Genomic DNA, 20,011 nt, shown 5'->3' with positions numbered 1-20,011 from the left:
TGTTATGAATTTTTTAGAACTATTATGATTTCCGTGTTCGACGTGGAAATGGTTGATCCTTTCTAAACAATGGTTGTATTTTGGATTATGGTGGCTTGGCTTGCAACCCAAGTCACCCCTTTTATCGTATTTATTTGTTCTAATAATTCGTCTTTATATGCTTGCACATAGAAACATATGATCATCTACTTAAAGTGATCCAATAGACAACTATAATGATGGGATTCATTATATGTCCACAAGCTTAAGGCTTGTGTATGATCAATTATAAAGTGATGTTGAGTTGATGAACTCTTCTAAAGGGATGTCAATTACCAAGTACACTCATCAAATCTAAAATCTATTAGCACTACTACAAATACAGGCTATAACAACGGTCAAAAACCGTTGTTGTATAAAAAAGCGGACGTTGTTAAAGCGTCCGTTGTAAAAAGTTTTAACAACGGTTTGTTTTCTTAAGGAAATCGTTGTTAAAAATATTAACAACGGTTTTAAGTATAAAAACCCGTTGTGGAAAGTGTGACTCAATTTTGGGGGGAAAGTTATAACAACGGGTTTTAATATACAAAACCGTTGTTATAACTAAAGACAACGGGTTGTTTGTAAATAACCGTTGTTGTTTGTTCTTAAAAAATAAAAAAAAAATTAAATTAAATATTACTAGATGCATTCATAATTACGGCCCGTTAGAATTCCGATGCATGCATTATTACGACATCACTTTGTACATATGAACGGATAATATGGAATGAGAAGGGTTAGTAATAAGATTTGAAGCAAAGATTGAGAGATATGATGATGATTATGGCACAACTTCCTAACATATATATTAATTAAAAAACAACTCAACCCACACATTGCTTAGTATAAATACATTGCATTATCTCAACTAACATTTCCATTATCTCAATATATTCATCTCCAAACCCTAACTGCTAAAACAAACTCTACTTAATCTTTCAAAACAAACTCCAAAAACTCCAACAAAATGAATGATTTCATCCTTAAGACTCTTACCATGATCGAGAACAACAACAGCTTCATCCGCCGGTTCCTCCATATTGAGGAAAGTTTCAGAGCTACCTTGCGGATGCTCGATCCGCATCAAGCACGCCAAAGAAGATGGCTTGACGGAGCGGCGGCGATTTGCGGCTATATGACGATATAGCAAATGCTGAACGGAACCTCAAATAGCCAAGAGGAGAGGGACGGATACGATAGAGACGAATAAGATCCTCTATGAAAATATAAGAATTGCATTTTTATATATGTAATTTTTTTTTAATTTATGTATTTATAAATATATATATATATATATATATATATATATATATATATATTAATTATGTTTATCTTGCTTCTTCATCTTGCTTCTTCATTGTTTTACTAACTAATTATGCGAACAATACTTAAACAAATAACATAATGGTCGATAAAAACACATACATGCAAAAGAAATAAATAGAAAAAGAAAATAATGACGATGAAACTAACAGTGACGGCGAGATTTACCTGATAAATACGAACGTAATAGACGATGAAATCAACAAAGGACGGCGAGAAAGATAAAGCGACGATGAGAAAGAGAGAAAGAGAGAAAGAGAGTGTGTGTTTTGTGTTTGTTTGTCTGCTGTGTTTGTGTTTTGTATTAAGGGTTGTGTTTTGTGGCTGCAGCAGACTTGCTTTGTGGTTTTATAGTATGGAAGGTATTGACAACGGTTATTAAACAACAACCGTTGTGAAATATGTTTTAACAACGGTTGTAAAAAACACCCGTTGTTAAATAAGTTTTAACAACGGGTTTCAAAAATAACCGTTGTGATTACTTTTCACTAACTTTGCGCCAATTTTGCGCCAAATTATTAACAACGGTTGTGCATGTGTGACCCGTTGTTAAAACTAATAACAATGGTTTTTATAACCATACCCGTTGTAATTGATTTTAGTAAAATTCGCGCCATACATTCTACAACGTCTATTGTGATTTTTGTGAATAATCGTTGTTAAAGGGGCGTTGTAGTTGCCTGGATTTGTAGTAGTGTAGTCAATCTATGAGATAGTACTCCTTCTACTTCAAAAATCATTATTTGTGTCTCATAAGCTATCTTTGAATATCTAGTGTATTTATTCTACAGATAGAGGAGGAGAAAAATGACGACACAAAGAATACAAAGGATAATTTGTATGCTTGAGTAAATGAAATCTACGAAAGAAAGAATGATTTGTATACCTAAAGAGATAGTATACACGAATAAATGAGATCTATGGTCTCGAATAGATGAGATCTACATGACAAAAGAGACCAAGTGAAGTAATCAAAAGAATATGTTCTTAAGATAACTACACGAGGAGACCAAAAGAAAGTTTTGATAAAAAATGACTAAAGAAGATAGAAAATGACTAAAGAAAAGTCTCAACAAGAGATTTTGCTAGTTTATGACCTAGATATAAATAGAGTTTCAATATTGATATTTACTTAAGAGCGTAAACGAAACAAAGTTGCATCCTTGAAAATAAATGAGATTTATGATTAAAAGTTGCAAAGAAAGACATGCCGATGTCTACAAGAGCTAAGTTAATTGTTAACCACGCTAGTGTCATTTCTTAACTTCATTATGAAAATGAAATGGTTAAACCTCCTTCCGAAAAGGGTATTTTTAGAAGGACGTGTATTAAATGGGATTTCACTTTTAAATAATGACATTGCTACGCATCATTATAAAAATGAATGAGTTAGAATCTCTTTCCATAAGTTTAAGATTGAAACCTTTTCAAAATAGGTATTTTGAAAAGATATGTTGGGAACATATATGGTTTTATCTTAATAACTTGGCAAAGCAAAATGTATTTCAATTCTTAAAATGTTTCGATTGAGTAGTCAAATACGAAACATATGGAATTGAGTGGGAGTTTGAAATTATCATGTGAAGACATGAAATTTAGTGGGAGCAATCATCTTGTAAAATTTATAACTCATTACTCATTGAGAATGACGAGCTAGTACTATCTTTCACAAAGAAGTATTTGAGTTTTCAATTCTGGATGAAAATGGACTAAGATGAATCCAATCACATCATGGGATGTTGGATAGGCATTGAGATATGCACATCAAATCAACGAGAAACGTAGGTTATTCATATCGATGAAAATAGAATTACCATAAGCAGTCATGGTCATTCATTGAACCTAAGAATGGTTGATCACATGATTAAAGATTACTAATGTTTCCGCCATTTGAATAATCATGCACATGTCCAATAATGAATCATATGCTTAAGAGCATGATGAGTCATTGGTAAGCCATAGAAGAATCGTCACGAATTCTCAATAAGAACTAATGAGCTATTCTAGTGTTTAGAAGAATACTCCGTTATGTAATAAGAAGTTGCACATATTGAAGTTTTCAAAAACATATAAGGATTTATGAAGATCCTAAGCTAATTAAGCTTAAAGAGAAATAAGAAGTTGTAAAGATACTTAGTTATAGTAAGAAGTTACTCAAAACTAATATTTTCTAATATGCTAGGACTTATAAGAAGTGTTAGGCTAATCATCTTGAAAATTGTTGGAAGATCCTACAAAGCATATACCTAGTACATTGTGAGTTGGAAGAACACTTGACTAGTGCAAGTTATGTCGTCCACCATATTTCGTTTGTTATGTGATAAAAAACAAGAAAGTTCTCTCAAAGTAAAGAACTTGTACCTAGTTTGGGAAACTAGATATGTACTTGGTAAGATTCATGCTATGTGAGACAAACATGAAAATAGAGGAAAATGCAATTCAAGAGTTTGAACACATGGACACATGGTGTGTTAAACTCGTGTTGCAAACGACTAGTGTTTACACACTTACAATATACATCACAAGGTGGTAATATGGTATTGACTACCCAAATGTGATGTCGACATTTGTCGTTTGAGTTACTATTAACTCATCTTATGCTTTGTTACATCCAAACGGGTTGTAGAGACAATTGAACCCCATTAAAGTGAACATGGATTAGCATTGTATTCGCCCATAGTCACTTACATGAGGTGATGTCTCGAAGTGACTAGAGTGTGATGCGATTGATGGCAAGTTCAAGTGTCATGGAGTCATGTGAGATGACTAGTCGATCACATAGGCAGACTGTTAGGAACGCTTTGTCGGGCTAATGACCGCTTATAGAGTTCTGGCAAATTTATATAGCCTGGTCGTGGCGAGAGCTACTATAGTATTCTAATGAGTCGATTCTTTTGACTAAAGACTGTTCGCCTAAGGTGGCACAGTTTCAGATTAACTTTGATTTATGTTACTACGACCTTCGTAAATGGGGTCAAATGGGCATATTTTGGTTTATGATGGCTGTGGCTAGTCGAAGGGAAAAGTGCGATAGGAATTGTCCACCCCTTGTCAGGGTTATAACAATATCTCAGGGCCACTCGAGGAGTAATGAACTGGAAATGCGTGGCCACGCTCGGAAGGTATCTATGGTAGAAAATTTCGGTCAATCAGTTATTCTCCAGATCGAGGAAACCACTCTCGATATGATCACTTGCAAGTACGACCTGAAAGACACCTTGCATTGAGTGGGACATAGTAATAGGACAAGAGAATTGGTGACGCACACTTGTCGAGGACAAGTGGGAGATTGTTGGAATATGTGTCATCCGACAATAATGCGATCACAACTGTTGATCATGATGATCACATGTTTAAATCTCATTTTAAGAATACATGTGGGATGTAATATTTTACAGTCAACTGGTCCACACATATCGGTAATGATTGGCTGACTAGAGTTTGATATTACTGTCGTGCGACGGTGGTGATTAGTTGATCCCCTTAGGTCATACCTAAAGGGTGACACTCTTAATTGATCGTATGTCGATACGGGTTAATTAAATTGCTTAAAATTGACGGACGATTTTGTGAGTATAATTGACGTGTCTTATTGTAATTCGATTAAATAAGATACGGTCTAAGTAATCAAATTGTTTTATTACTTAGATAAAATTATTGTTTACGAAACAATTGAAACTGAATGAATAATTTATTATAAATACAAGACGTTGTGATTTATAATTGATAAACCGTTTTGGTACGAGTAATTATGAATTACTAAGTCGATTTTGTACATGACGTATTTTTATTAATACGTTGATTTTTAATATGTTAAAAATACATTACAATTACACATGACTAGTAACATGTGACAATTGACAAATATAAAATGAACCTCCCATTTTATATAAGTGCCGAAAATGGAGGGAGTATTAGGTTTAAATTTTGTTAATTATTTTTAAGTGGAAAACATGATGATTACAACCTAATATAGCGCCATGCATACCTATGATTTCTTGGGTAGAAAAACAAGCTCATGCATTGACTCTCCTCCACCCTCCCCACCGGTTTTCTAAAGGGGATTATAGAGGGTTTTTCCTCTAATTATTCATTCACAATTTTTACATCATATTTCTAGTGTTAGAAATTATTCTACTCTCTAACATTACTAGAACTTAGAGATAGAAAATACTACATTTCTTCCCTTCTCTTGGCCGAATAAACAAGAGAGCAAAATAATATTTTGGGTCAATTTTTAAGCAAGATTAATAATATTACTAGTTCATTGTATTATTAATTATTAAGAGTTACACCTTGGGTATTCACTTTTGGGAGGGATTCTAATTTGGATCCTTTGTTCATCCATATTGAGGAAGCTCAAGAACTAACAAATAGGAGAATTTGTTGGTGCCCAAAACCGAAATCCATAAGCTTGTATGATGATTTCTTCTCTACTTTTGTTCATGTTTGCATGCATAAGATCTAGGATTTATTTTATGACTAAATAAATTTGAACATATATGAATATATAAATTAATGGAATTAGTGAATCCTAACAAGCGGTATCAAGAGCCTTAGGTTGTTTGCATGCAAATCGGTTTATAGTTTTTCCGAGTTATATGATTAACATACAAAACTAATTAGTTTGGATATATGAAGATAAACCTTAAAATAACTTTGCATGTTAAAAGTTTCTGGTCTTAAGTGATGTTTAGGATATTTTGGTTTATTTATGGATTTTATTGTTCATTTTATACAATATTGGCATTAAAATGTGATTTTATGATAAAAATGTCAATTTTGGACGAAAAATAGCTGTTGGCCTGTAAATTTTTATGATAAACCTTCGAATTTTTCAGTGGTTTTTGGATATATTTTAACATATATTATCTACTGATGGCCTGTAAATTTTCATGATAAAATGAGTTGTTTTGCTCGAAATATGGATTTTTCAAGTTAAAATCGTATTTAAATGGGTAAATAGGTTAATATGAGTTATATTTCGAATCTGGTCATGAGAATTTAGTATGTTATGACATGCAAGATTAAAAGATGTGTGTAAAATATTTGGCTATAATGAAGTCTTTATGCATGATTTATGAATTTTTGATGAAAAATCACATAAATAGTGACTATAATTAGTAATAATGCTAAAACATACTTCATGACTAAAGGAAAAACGTCACATGTTACATTTTATCATATATTTCAGATCTAAAAGTGAAAAGGTGATGAATAAAATTTTTCTCATATTTTTATGGTCATAATTGTTAAAACCGATAAACCGCAACATTGTTTTTCTCGATAAATTTTCGAAATTTTTAACCTAAGTTTTGAACATTATGAGTGTCATGGTAATTTTTCCAGAATATTCATGAGTTTAAATTTCAAATTTTGAATTTATTTGAAATTTTTATAATTTAATTTGAAGTTTATAGCATAAATTTTGTATTTTTGGGTCCATTTATGAACAATATTAAGAAATCAAGTTTAATTATTGTCAAATGTTAGTGGAGACTAATTTTAAGTCCTAAGATGGTTAGGGTAATTAACTTGTACATAAATATGAATTTATGTAATTATTGTGATTTTAATAAGTTGAATCACGCAAATCCATGAAAACCAATAAATATACGATATTGGCTCTTAAAAGGTGATTTTGCATAAAATCTAGCATGTTCATACATATTATAATGCTGCATTTTATTTATGATTGTCATATTTTATTTTAATGTAATTTTGAATTATGTAATTTTACTTAGTATGGCCTTAGTTTTAATTGGTATTATCCGAAATGTATGGGAATATCGATTCGGTTGTAATTATTGTGATCTCGTATCACCATTTTGTAATTTAATAGATTTATTTTTATTTTAATTACAAATGTATAATAGGAAATTATGTAATTCATTATGTAATTTAATTATTCCGGAGTTCCTTGAAGACGGTGCCATTCGAGAAGGCGGTCCATCAAAAAAAGTGTTGCCTTGAAGTGTGTGCCAAGACCGAAGTTCAAGGGACCAAAGGAGTTGGTTTCCGAATTTGTAATAGTTTATTAGATTTACTATTTTAGGAAGGCCATACTAGGATTTTATTTATCCTTTGCGTTTTATTTTTATGTTGCATGCATCGCTAAATCGCCATAACTAAACATGCATTTTAAATCGAGTTATTCGACCGTGTCAATTACAATTATCGTAGGTCACCACTTTAGTTCACTTAAAACGTGATAGATAATAAATTGACACGACCTCTCGCTTAAATAAACAATTGAAACTTAGCCTTACCAAAAATTAGAAACCATGAAAACCTATTTCGTGAGGGAGTGCACTCGGCCTTACCGGGGTACAAACCTTGCTACGTAGGGGAAGTGGGTGATAAATGTCTATCCACCGAATTTATGTTAATAAAGGGTATTTCGGCACACCGTGCCCTAAGTTAATATGAATTTGGATCATGGACACATTTATTCTAAATTTGGATTGAACTCAACGAAAGTATTCACGACGATTTCTGGATGTGTTTCGGGGCTAGAGATAAATATTAATGTAATTTTATCGACCAAGAGTTCTAAAAGTAGAATCGATTAAAGAGTTAATCCACCGAGTTATGTTAATAAAGGGTATTTCGGCACACCGTACCCCAAGTTAATATGAATTTGGATCTTGGAATCATTTATCAAGTTGGGTAGAGGTCACTAGATAAATGCAATAAAACTTGTTTAAATTAAAATTTAGGAGTATTATTATTATTTTCAAAACGACAAGTGTTTTATTCCTTCTATTTTTGTTTTGTAGACCACTTTTATTTCTCATAACAAATGGCCGCACCAAACACCAACGCCGCACCTCTCACTAATGTTTCATGGCTCCGATCCTTCATGGATCGTTGTAAACTTGAAAAGAATGGGTCAAATTTCTCCGATTGGGATGCCCAACTCAAATTAGCCGCCCAAGGCGACGACAAGCTTCGTTACCTCACCGAGGCCTATCCACCCGAACCTAATGCTAGGTCGAGTGCCGCCACTAGGGAAGCATATGAGGCTTACCACAAAGAGTCCGCCGCTATGAAAAATATGTTGATTTTTGCTATGGAGGCGGATCTCCAAAGGAGAGCCTTTAAAATGGGCACCGCTAATGAAATCTATTCCAAACTTTTGACAATGTTTTCACAAACACCGAGGATCGTCCAATATGAGGCGGCCTCGGCATTCTTTGATCTCGATTTTAAGGAGGGGCAAAAGGTTAGCCCTCACGTGATCAAGAAGAATGGGAAAAAAGGTAAGAGGCAAGCTCCCATATCAACCAAGGCTAAGACTTTTGAAGCTAGTACTTCCAAAACCAAGAAGGGTCCTCTTGATAAATGCCATTATTGTAATGGTGTTGGACATTGGAAGAGAAATTGTTCCAAGTATCTTGGTGACATCAAAGCTGGAAAGATCACTCCAGTAGGTAAATGACTATCCTTTCTTTTATGTTTCTAATTCAACTATGGTATTTTGATACAAAGTTGTGATAATGTATCCCCTTTTTATTATAAATAGGGCCTCCACCAAGCAAAGACAAAGGAAAAGAGAAGCAAGCTTGAGAAATCATGAAGGAGCTATGAGTAGCTACCGATGAAGCTTGACTTTTATTGTCTTTATTTTAATGTTATGAATTTTTTAGAACTATTATGATTTCCGTGTTCGACATGGAAATGGTTGATCCTTTCTAAACAATGGTTGTATTTTGGATTATGGTGGCTTGACTTGCAACCCAAGTCACCCCTTGTATCGTATTTATTTGTTCTATAATTCGTCTTTATATGCTTGCACATAGAAACATATGATCATCTACTTAAAGTGATCCAATAGACAACTATAATGATGGGATTTATTATATGTTCACAAGCTTAAGGCTTGTGTATGATCAATTATAAAGTGATGTTGAGTTGATGAACTCTTCTAAAGGGATGTCAATTACCAAGTACACTCATCAAATCTAAAATCTATTAGTCAATCTATGAGATAGTCCTCCTTCTACTTCAAAAATCATTATTTGTGTCTCATAAGCTATCTTTGAATATCTAGTGTATTTATTCTACAAATAGAGAGGGAGAAAAATGACGACACTGATGTGACCATAATTAGCGCATATTTAGTCCTCGAATTAGCCTTGTTCCCATGCTTTTTAGTGCATATTTGGGTCATTTATTGTCTTTAGTTCTTTGTTTTGCATATTCTTTGAGGTTTTGTGTCCTTGGTAGGAAAGGAGTGCAAACCTTGCATTTTCATGGCAAAATGAAACTAAATTGATTGAATTCAATGACCAAGCATCAAAGAGAGACAAGATTAGAAGGCCTTTGTATATATTATAGTAGTTGGGCAATGATGAGGAAAGATCCTTGCATCCCCGAGGAAATCCCCAAGGATTTTATGAAGAAAAGGGAAGAAAAGAAGAAGAAACAAGTCTGAGCAGCAATCCGTGCGGATTGTCAAGAAGACGCCCGTCCCCAGCACTACAATCCGTGCGTCTTCTACCAAAGACGCCCGGGCAGCAGCTACCAGAAGACGCTCGTCTTCTCCCAAAGACGCCCGGGCAGAGACACAGGAATCCGGCCGTCCCAAGCCTAAGACGCACGGATTCCAAGACAGCGCAAATCCGTTTCTTCAAGCTTCAAGAAAGATGCCCATCCTTCAGAAAATACCGGCGTTTCCTTAAGTAGGGACTTAAACGTCATTTAAGCCCTTTGTTAACCCTAATACATCCACCTAATTTCCACTATAAATACCCCATTAGTCTAATTTGAAGAGCATGTTCTTCTTATCAATTCTTAGAATAGTTAATATCAATCAAATCTCTCTTTAGTTTTGTAATCAACAATTAATCAAGTTTTAATACAAGTTTTATTTTCTTAATCTCTCTTTTGTTCATCCTTTATTTTGGGTAATTGAAGATTATTTGGGTTATTATTGGGAGATTGACAACCTCTCAATCAAGCATCAAGTACTTCTTTTATTCTTTGCTTTATTATTGGAATCATTAGTAGGTATAATTCTCTTAATCCCTTTTTAATTATTGTTAATTACTTTCATTTGTTCATCATGTTTTACTTTGTTGGTATGATTGACAACCTTGCTAGCATGATCAACATGATAATGAGTGAGTAGTCACCTAGCTAGGGTTAATGGGTAATTAGGTGAAACCAACATGGGGAATGATTCATGCTTAAATTAATATGCTTTCATGGTTTATTTGCTTGCTTGTTTTGATCTCAACTCATGCACATATTATGTTTGATGAAATGCGAGCCTATGAATCCTTGCATTTTTTACCCATCACCTATCTTTTCAATGAGACTTGTAAGACATAAACCAACTCGAGTCTCATTAGACCATGCATGTTGTTGAGTAGGGAAGACTAAGTCGACTTGTAGGTGTTGTATAATCTAATCGATTCGGCTCCGGGACCCAAACTTTCCTAGGATTGTAAGATATAACCCAACTCAATTCATCACAACAATAATTGCTTGCTTATAATTTGAGAACATGTTTGTATGATCAATTCCCATGAATCCCCTATGACCCCATGACACCCTAGTGCTTTTTATCAATTGTTTACAACCTTTTTAATTCATCTTGCTTGTTTACTTTCATTACCTTCTACATCAACCCAAATTGTGACACCCCTGAGACACCACTAGTTTCAATAGAAATCTCATCTCAATTCCCGTCCCTTGGGATCCGACCTTTACTTGCCTCTTTACTAATTGTAGAGTTGTTTGTGAAGTTATAAATTGTGTTTTGGTCTAGGTGCTCCTAACGACAAGTTACCGAAAAGATTTAGTCCGACCAAAAATGGCGCCGTTGCCGGGGACGGTGTTAACTTGATTTAGATTTTCTTATATTGTTATTAGTTGTGTCTTTCTTTGCCTTGGGGAAGTAAAACTCCTCAAGGTTTGTTCTAATTGTTTTCGAGTTGTTTGATATTTTGCATGTCTAGAAAGTCACAAGGTGATTTGTTACCTTTTGATCGTGAAATTGAAAGAACTTTGACAACTAATAGAAGACTTGCTAGGAGAAATTTGAGAGGTATTAGTGAGGTTGTAGATATTCAACCAAATATTGAGTTCATCAACCCTTTTGCAAGAGAAGGTGAGGAGAACCCAACACAAAATACCACACAAAATCAACCCACAATGCCTAAGTTTTCATCACATTCCGTACCCACCGAGGAGAACCTACCCAATGGTACTCCCACACCACAACATTTGACCGGAAATTTTATTGCTAAATCCGCCTTTATCCAATTAGTCGAAAGGAGCCAATTTGGGGGGATGCCTAGTGAAGACCCTCATTCTCATATGGAGATCTTTTGTGACTATTGTGATGCGATTTCTCAAACCGGTGTAACTCAAGACCAAATTCGATGGGTCTTATTTCCTTTTTCTCTAATTGGCACCGCGAAACAATGGTTGAAGGGCCTTGATAAGGCCACTCTCGGAATTGATTCTTGGAAAAAGTTGGCTCTAGCTTTCTACAAAAAATTCTACCCACCGGAAAATACTAACATGCTAAGAGCTCAAATTACGGGTTTTAAGCAAAGGGATGAAGAATCTTTGTATGAAGCTTGGGAGCGGTTCAAGGGAATTTGTCGCTCATGTCCTCACCATGGACTTAGCGAGTGGTTCTTGGTACAACAATTTTGGAACGGTCTATATGAAGATTCAAGGAACATTCTCAACATGGGATCAAATGGAATGTTCACCGAAGTTGATGACAATCAAACTTGGAATAAGATTGAGGAAATGGCGGTCCATAACTCACAATATAGTAGACCTCGCAAGGCTACTAGAGGAGGAAAGCATGAAGTGGACTCCGTTACTCAATTGGGTGCTCAACTTAGTGCTCACATTGATACAATCAATTTGAAGTTTGAAAAAGCTATGGCTAGACTTGAAGAAGCCTCAAAATCACCAAAGCATCATGTTAATGCCATGATGGCATCTTCATCAATCCCAAGTGCGATATGTGAGAATTGTGGAACTTTGGGACATGACCAAAGTGAATGTAGGGGAACAAATGAACAAGTGAATGCTTTCCAAGCATACAAGAGTGGTACCTCTTATTCCAACACCAAATTCCATCCAAATCTCTCATACAAAAGCCAAAATGTTCAAAACCCTCAAACAACATACACCCCACCTCCCATGAGAAACCAAAATCAAAGACCCTTTTACAACCAAAACCAAGGTTACCAAAATCAATATCCATACAATCAACAAAATGACCAAGGTTTTGATGTTCAAAAAGCGGTCCTCCAAATGCAAAAGAATCAACAAGAATTTTTCACTCAAATGCAAAAAGATAGTCAAGCAAAGGAAACCACCATCAACAACATTCTAGCTCACACCAAAATGTTGGAAACCCAATTGACTCAACTAGAATCTTCAAGCTCACAAAGACAAAAGAGGCAATTACCACCTCAAAGTAATCCCCCAAGACATGAAACAGTTAGTGCCATTCACTTGAGAAGTGGTACAAGGTATGAAGCACCGAAGAAGCAAGTTGAGGATGAAGTTGTGGAAGCTAGTGATAAGGTAGAAATTGTGCAAAACTCCAAGGATGGAGAATCATCAAAAGAAGAAATTTCAAAGAAAAATGAAGACAAGGTCAAGGAGAAGGAGCCCATTGTGATTAGACTTCCTTTTCCAAGTCGTCAAGCCAAGCCCAAATTTGATGACCAACTTGGAAAATTTATGGAAATTGTGAAGAATTTGGAAGTCTCGATTCCTTTCACGGAATTAAATAATCACGTATCGGCCTATGCAAAATACATGAAAGACATCCTCACAAAGAAGAAGTCGATCCAGAAGCTTGAGACTATCGCCTTCACTAAGGTGAGTAGTGCAATACTTCAAGGGAGTTCACCTCCGAAGCTCAAGGATCCGGGAAGCTTCTCAATACCGTGTACCATTGGCGACACCACGATCAACAAAGCCTTATGTGATCTAGGGGCTAGTGTGAGTGTTATGCCATACTCGGTGAGTAAAAGGTTGGGGATGAGAGAGCTTAAATGCACCAATATTACACTCCAAATGGCCGATAGATCGACGAAGACACCATTAGGGATATGGGAAGATGTTCCCGTACGAATTGGGAAGTTTTTCATCCCGGTGGACTTTGTCATTGTTGATATGGAAGAAGATTCCAACATTCCAATCATTCTAGGAAGACCTTTCCTACACACCGCGGGTGCGGTGATTGATGTAAAACATGGAGAGCTCACTCTAGAAGTGGGAGATGAGAGTATAACTTTTAATCTTGACAAGACTATGAGAGCTCCCCGTTTACATGAACCGTGTTTTATGATTGATCATTATAGTCGGAAGGATGATAGGAAGAAGTCGGAACTCCAATGGAAGAAAAAAATTGAAGATGCTCCATTCAAAGAGCAAGTGAATTGTAACAAAGAGAGCTTGCAAAGCTCACCAAAGTCAAGCAATGAAGAAGATGGCCTTATTGGCCAAGAAAAGAAAATGGGAGAGTTGTCTCCATCAAATTAAGAGATTTTTAATGATCAACTTAATGAAGTTTGTGGTCTTTGGGACGACGAATTTGAAGGGATTTTCAATCCCTATATTGGTAATGCTATCGATCAAGACCGACAACAAGGGCAATGGTCTATTGAAGACCTTTATCATGACAATGAACAAGCTTTTGATTACTTTTTCAAGGTGTTGAGCAACATCAACAACACCTTGGACATGCCCCCTTGACATCTCATCAAGAGTGAGAGTTTGGTGGAGTCCTCCCTAAACCACCATTTGTAAATATTTCTAACTCCCTAACTCGCATTTCAATTCTTAATTTGCATTTTTGTCATCTTTGGATTTTTATACTTTGATCGAGATAATTATCATGTTTGAGAGAAGTGAGGGAGGGACTAATAATTTCAATTGATGTGTAGTGCTTTAGCTTAGTGTGGGGATAGCAATTGCCTAGGCTATCCATGCCTTAGTAGTGCCCCCACAATGAAGAACATGAGATTTTGAAGAATGGAAAAATGACAAGGGATATGCAAGGTACACGGATGGAACTGAATCCGGGTAAAAGGGGTCGAATCCGAGCGGCTTCAGGAGAACCCGCCCGTCTTCAGGCAATCCGGGCATATTGGGCAGAAGACGCCCGTCCTTCTGAGCTGAATTTTTGAAATTTTGTGACTGTTAACGAATCCGGGCGTCCTGCAATAGAATCCGCCCGTCTTCAGAAAGACGCCCGTCCTATAGGGAAGACGCCCGTCTTTTTGGCTGAGGAAAACAAGAAAAAGTCCTGCAATAGAATCCGCCCGTCTTCTCTGAAAGACACCCGTCCCGCATTTTCAAATCCGCCCGACTTTCTTCAAATCCGCCCGTCTTTAGGCGAGAATTCTGAAACCCAGAACAGGCAGAATCCGGACGTCCCGAAGGAAAGCCGCCCGTCTTCCCCCTGCATTTCAAATTTTTCGGGTTTATTATAAACCCCCTCCCACATTCATTTCTTCATTCCTTCATTCAAAACACTACCCATAAACCCCATAACTAAAAAACCCTCATCCTCTCCATCACAAAAACAAGATTCCTCAACAACATTCACCAAAATCAAATCAAAACACCCTTTTAACAACAAATCAATCACTCCTCTTTCAACAAAAATCAAAACCAAGCACAAAATCTTCAACCTTTGAGTCGATTTTTGAATTCATAAAGGCAAAGCCTTTCATCTTTAAATCGATTTGGGTACACTAGTAAATTGAAGATTTTCATTCTTTTCTTGGTTTATTCATCAATGGCAAGGACAAAGGGAGCAACAAAAGCAACAAAGGCAAAGGCACTCTCATCAAGACAAAAGAGTCTTCAAGCAAAGAAAGCATTGGCTATGGTGGTAGCTAGCCCAAACTTGGAAATGCAACAAGAACAACCTCCCATGGAAGCAACAACATCTTCTACTCCGGAAATTGCTCAACTTTCGAATTATCCGGAGGTAATTTTCATTTCCAAGTCCCATAGGGACACTTTTGCCAAGTTTGCTAGAAAATCATTTCTATCCACCAAGTTTATTTGTGATGATGCCTTAGATAAGTTGGGTGTCCTTGAGCAAACTAGAGCCTTCTTTAAAGCCATGGGGTTGGAAAAATTGTTTGAATCAAAAGAATTGACATACCCCTCCCTTACCTTGGAATTTTGGAGTTCTTTGAAAGTTAACAAGGTTGAGACTATGGAGACCATCGAGTTCCGCCTAGCTAATGTTAGTAGGCGCATCTCCTTTGAGGAAATGGGTAAAGCTTTGGGTCTTAGCGATTCACCGAGTTATTTCAAGAATGTTGGCAAATATGACCCCGACCCTCTTTGGGAGGCGATTTCCGGAAGGAAATTTGAGAACTTTCATGCTAGTCGCGCTCTATTAGTCCACCATCCGGGTATTAGAGTGTGGCACAAGGTCATAGGAAACACCATCATTGCAAGAAAAGACACCAACCATTTCACCAAACTCAATTTTGTTCTTCTTGAGTCGGCCTTGAACATTGGAAGGGAATTCACCAAGCCTTTCAACTCTCTAAGGCTTTTGGTGGATAGATGGCTAAATATTGATTGTGGGAAGCAAGGCACTACCGTTATTGTGAATGGAGGTCTAGTCACTATTTTAGCTAAATATTTTGATCCGAACTTCAACAAGGATAACAAGTATGTGACAAAGAAGGGTGGTCATCTCATTGATATTGAAACCATGATAAACAAGTACAAGTGGGTCTCTCATAACCCTCTTGACACCAAGTATGGATGGCTCACTAGTGAGGCTAGATCTTTTACTTTGCCTTCGAAGATTTGTCGTTTAAGTGTCCACCGAACCACCTATCTACTTCCCCTATCAAAAGAGGTCGAATACATTATCCGACAACAAAAGGGTAAAATTGAAATGCCCTCCTCTTCCATTGTCACACCACCCTATCCTTTCGAGTACCAAGAGTTCAAACCCGAAGGTGTTGAAGCAAGCAAAGATTATATGACTCTTCTTATGCAAGAGATGCACAAGCAAGCCTTCAAGGATCGGAAAGATGCTTACTTAGCCCAATATCCACCCCTCCTTCACTTAGCTAGGCAAGGACTACTTGACCCTTCATGTCCTTTGCCTAGTTGGTCGGATAGGGAAGTCTTCTTTCCGAGTGCATCTAGGGGTGAGTTTCCGGGTGATAATGAGGTTGTCGGTGATGAAGAGGTTGATGATAACATTGATGAAGAAGCTAGTGAAGAAGGAGAAGAGGATGATGAGCAAGGTGAACAAGAAAGTGAAGAGGGAAGTGGTGATGAGTCCACTTCTAGTGAGGAAGATGATGATAGTGATGATATGATGGAAGATTAGCAAGCTTTGGAGGCTCCTACCCTCTTGAGGTTTGCTCTACTTCTTTCTTTGTTTTATTTATTTATCTTGATCATTGTTGGAGTAGTCCTAGCACCATAGAGGACTAACACCTCGGCCCCATTGAGGTGTTCTCATCTTATTGTTCCCAACTTTTGAAAATCCAAAATGACAAAATTAGTTCCATGTTTTGCATCGTGTGTGCATGAACTACACCCCACCTTAGGACATTAGCAATAATGTCTAACTCGGTTTGGGGAAGTACATGCATATACAACGAGAGGTAATCTAAATTATCCTCTCCATCATAATCAAAAACCATGCATCATGTAGTGTAGACTAGTGTAGCTTGCATTTAGTGTAGAAATCATGCATCATGTTTGCATAATTTCCCATCATTTTGGCCATTGAGGACAATGCCCATATTAGTGTGGGGATGGAGAATTCTAACTTAACTTTTACTCAAAAATCCAAAAAAAAAAAAAAAAATTGAAAAATTTCGAAAAATCATAAAAATTTGAAAATTAAAAAAACCAAAAACAAGTTCATTTCCTTTGTAGTGTAGTCATGTATATATTATTGTATATATTGTGTTTGTTCTATCCTTGTTCACATTGATCTACTACGCCACATCCGAGACATGAGGATATTGAAGACCGCGTGGTATGATCTTTCCAATCTCCTTTTTCCTCTTTATGTTAATGACTATGTGGCTTTATTTTGATTGATGCGGTATAACAATGTGAACTTAGGACTTACATTAGTTTATATGTCATATTAGTTGGTAGAATCACTTGCATTAGGATGTATATAATAGTTGCATCATGGCATATAGTTGCATTTAGATGAAATATTTTGAAAAGTGCCTAATTGGGAACTTTGACAAGAGCAACTAAGCCATTACAAATACTTTTTCAACTTAAGACTTCGCCTACTAGAATGGATGTAAAACACCCTAGGTTGTGTCATACTAGTGTCTTTCGACCCATGACCCAAAGCCTAGTCAAGGGTTTGCATGTGAGTCACCGATTCCAACCCCGTGATACGATGTGGACTTGGTTAACTTGTCTAGGTGACCTTGATTGACCTTGTGGTATGGCAACCCAAAAATCCTTTCTATCAATAAGTTTGAAGTGCTCATTTCAAAGATTTTGTATGTGGAAACGTTTTATTGCCAAGGAAACCTCAAATGTTATGAAATGTTGAAATATTGAGAATTTTAGTTGTTTTGATGGAGGCGTAACACTTCGATGTGCTTTGGAGAGGGATCCATTGAATTGGGCCCCCACACGGTTGTCAATTCAACCGCCCAGAGACAGAGTGACTATCACCCCGAAAAGCTATTGTCTAGAGGTTAATCGGTTGCCTAATAAGCGATTGGCGAAAGCAAAGGACATTAGCACGGAAGGGACAAACCCCATCTCTAATTTTTGAAATGTGAAAGTTGAATGAGGTCAATTTTTGAATGCTAGTCATATCCACCCTTGTTTATAACGATTTGAGCATTTCATTCCCAAAAAGCCTTTTTGTCGAGCCACTTTGTCGAGCTTGGGACGATCCATGACCTTTACTTTTGTAGAGAACTCGAGCCTTGTCATGTCATATGCTACTAGCATAATGGGGATCATCATTCCACACCATCCGATCGCTCTTGACGAAAGCATTTGGAAATTGAGGACGAAAGTAGTCTAGTTTAACACCATTTGGAGGTGATTTAGTGCCATCCTCTTAGCCTTAGTGATTTGTTGAACTAGTATTTGTGACGGAATATGCTCTTAAATTTGTTCTCTTTTAGTTGACTCCGCCACTTGATGAGGAAGTGGCTATTCCTTTTTGTAGATGCATCCATTATTTGATTTTGTGTGTTTAATGTTTGGATGTGTCGCCATTTTGGCAAGACCAACATTGCCTTGCAAGAAGGCATCCTACCTCATGGTTGTCTTGTTGTGAGTTGAAGGGGCGGAGTGAGCCCCGCTAATTGTCTCATGTCGGCTATGTTTTTAGGTTAGTTTAAATAATGGTCCTAGTCTTTGTCACCTCTTTACTCGGGACGAGCAAAGGTTCGGTTTGGGGATATTTGATGTGACCATAATTAGCGCATATTTAGTCCCCGAATTAGCCTTGTTCCCATGCTTTTTAGTGCATATTTGGGTCATTTATTGTCTTTAGTTCTTTGTTTTGCATATTCTTTGAGGTTTTGTGTCCTTGGTAGGAAAGGAGTGCAAACCTTGCATTTTCAGTGCAAAATGAAACTAAATTGATTGAATTCAATGACCAAGCATCAAAGAGAGACAAGATTAGAAGGCCTTTGTACATATTATAGTAGTTGGGCAATGATGAGGAAAGATCCTTGCATCCCCGAGGAAATCCCCAAGGATTTTATGAAGAAAAGGGAAGAAAAGAAGAAGAAACAAGTCGAGCAAAGAATCCGTGCGGATTGTCAAGAAGACGCCCGTCCCCAAAGACTACAATCTGCGTCTTCTACCAAAGACGCCCGGCAAAAGAGCTACCAAAAGACGCCCGTCTTCTCCCAAAGACGCCCGGCAGAGACACAGAATCCGGCCGTCCCAAGCCTAAGACGCACGGATTCCAAGACAGCAAAACCGTTTCTTCAAGTTTCAAGAAAGATGCCCATCCTTCAGAAAATACCGGCGTTTCCTTAAGTAGAGACTTAATCGTCATTTAAGCCCTTTGTTAACCCTAATACATCCACCTAATTTCCACTATAAATACCCCATTAGTCTAATTTGAAGAGCATGTTCTTCTTATCAATTCTTAGAATAGTTAATATCAATCAAATCTCTCTTTAGTTTTGTAATCAACAATTAATCAAGTTTTAATACAAGTTTTATTTCCTTAATCTCTCTTTTGTTCATCCTTTATTTTGGGTAATTGAAGATTATTTGGGTTATTATTGAGAGATTGACAACCTCTCAATCAAGCATCAAGTACTTCTTTTATTCGTTGCTTTATTATTGGAATCATTAGTAGGTATAATTCTCTTAATCCCTTTTTAATTATTGTTAATTACTTTCATTTGTTCATCATGTTTTACTTTGTTGGTATGATTGACAACCTTGCTAGCATGATCAACATGATAATGAGTGAGTAGTCACCTAGCTAGGGTTAATGGGTAATTAGGGGAAACCAACATGGGGAATGATTCATGCTTAAATTAATATGCTTTCATGGTTTATTTGCTTGCTTGTTTTGATCTCAACTCATGCACATATTATGTTTGATGAAATGCGAGCCTATGAATCCTTGCATTTTTTACCCATCACCTATCTTTTCAATGAGACTTGTAAG

The 20,011-nt window shown here is 36.5% G+C and overlaps 1 non-coding gene across 1 annotated transcript; it reads right to left on the bottom strand.

The window, feature by feature from the left end:
• Nucleotides 1–11,877: 11,877 nt before the first annotated feature.
• On the bottom strand, nt 11,878–11,984 carry LOC141638102 (small nucleolar RNA R71). Its single transcript, XR_012542000.1, has one exon. It is a non-coding gene; the product is annotated as a small nucleolar RNA R71 (small nucleolar RNA).
• Between the last annotated feature and the right edge of the window lie 8,027 nt (nt 11,985–20,011).

Source organism: Silene latifolia, unplaced genomic scaffold, assembly GCF_048544455.1.
Source record: "Silene latifolia isolate original U9 population unplaced genomic scaffold, ASM4854445v1 scaffold_177, whole genome shotgun sequence".
In the NCBI taxonomy this organism is placed as follows: domain Eukaryota; kingdom Viridiplantae; phylum Streptophyta; class Magnoliopsida; order Caryophyllales; family Caryophyllaceae; genus Silene; species Silene latifolia.
Note: the sequence above shows the minus strand (reverse complement) of the source record. Positions and strands in the feature narration are given on the sequence as shown.